This window comes from Mandrillus leucophaeus, unplaced genomic scaffold (genome assembly GCF_000951045.1).
Source record: "Mandrillus leucophaeus isolate KB7577 unplaced genomic scaffold, Mleu.le_1.0 Scaffold253, whole genome shotgun sequence".
Classification (NCBI taxonomy): domain Eukaryota; kingdom Metazoa; phylum Chordata; class Mammalia; order Primates; family Cercopithecidae; genus Mandrillus; species Mandrillus leucophaeus.
In genome coordinates, this window is record NW_012102621.1 from 106464 (window position 1) to 107629 (window position 1166).

General features: G+C 41.2%; 1 long non-coding RNA gene across 1 annotated transcript in view; it reads right to left on the bottom strand.

The window, feature by feature from the left end:
• The window catches only part of LOC105542216, a 7460-nt gene extending 6405 nt beyond the window's left edge, over positions 1-1055 (bottom strand). The window contains exon 1 of the long non-coding RNA XR_001006436.1: positions 957-1055. This is a non-coding gene — a long non-coding RNA (uncharacterized LOC105542216). The remainder of the gene's footprint in view (positions 1-956) is intronic.
• Between the last annotated feature and the right edge of the window lie 111 nt (positions 1056-1166).

Here is a 1166-nt window from a genome sequence, read left to right on the forward strand (position 1 = left end):
CTAAGAGAAAGATAGGAGGGTGAACAGAATGGCTCCTAAGTGTCTGGAGTTCCCCTCCCTGGAGAGGGAAAATGCAGCCTTTACCCCATCAAAAGAAAGAAGCTAATTTGCCAAATGATCCATTCCTTGAATTCCCAAATTTGCCAATGGCAGCCTCAGCTTACCCAGCAATATTCACTTTGGTAACTGAGACTGAAATCTGTTCTGAGTATCAAACTAAACTAGGCCTGTTACGCTCCTTGAGAAGTCCTAAAAATGTTAAAAGGGGTGGCAAAACAAATCGCTCTAAATCCAAACACATTTTCCAGTGAAAACATCAGCATTTCATAAATGAGAAGATTTCTTTGGGGTGGCCTGAATATGATTTCTGTTTTTTCACACTTTGAGCATTTTTAAAGCTTTCACCCATTCCTCAAATGGCATATAAACCTTGAGTTTTCTGTTTTCTAACTTTTAAAATTACAGTGTTATTTAATTAAGTACACTGAGGGAATCAGACTTTAATTTGATCATTATTTTGGGTTAATTGTTTCAGCAAATTGCTCTTCGGCGACCCAGTCCAAAAGAATGCCTAGTCCCGAGTGCAGAAGGGAGAAGCCTCCACTCCTGCGTCCCAGGTCTCCTCTCTTTGTAGGAACTTTATAGGAAGGCTCTTACGAAGTAACAGAAGTTTGTTCTCTTTGAATTCAGATGCTTGGGTTCACACATACCTCCCACACCTTTTAGGCAGAGAACTGGAGCTGATGACCTCAAGATGTTCATTACTATTTTGAGACAGTGAGTGTGGGGAGGTATGTGTGTATGTGCTGGTCCCTGCTAATTGACAACTGTAAAGAAGCTGACATACAGCATAAACTTTTCTAAGATCCAGAAAACTTAAGGCCTTGATATTTGATGCCCCTTTTTTTTTTTTTTTTTTTTTTTTTACCCCTTAACAAAGATGATTTCAAACTCACTGGTCCTCCTGCTAAAGTCCGCGCGGCCCGCAGCTGCTCCTCTGGACCCCGATCTTGAAAGGAGGCTCTGTAAATCTCTGCAGTCTTAATATTGACAGCTGTGAAGGACAACAGGATGACTGAATTGACAAAAGACCAAGGCGAAAAGTCTGCACAGTCTTAACGTTTCTACCTCCACTCCTAAGAGAAAGATAGGAGGGTGAACAGAAT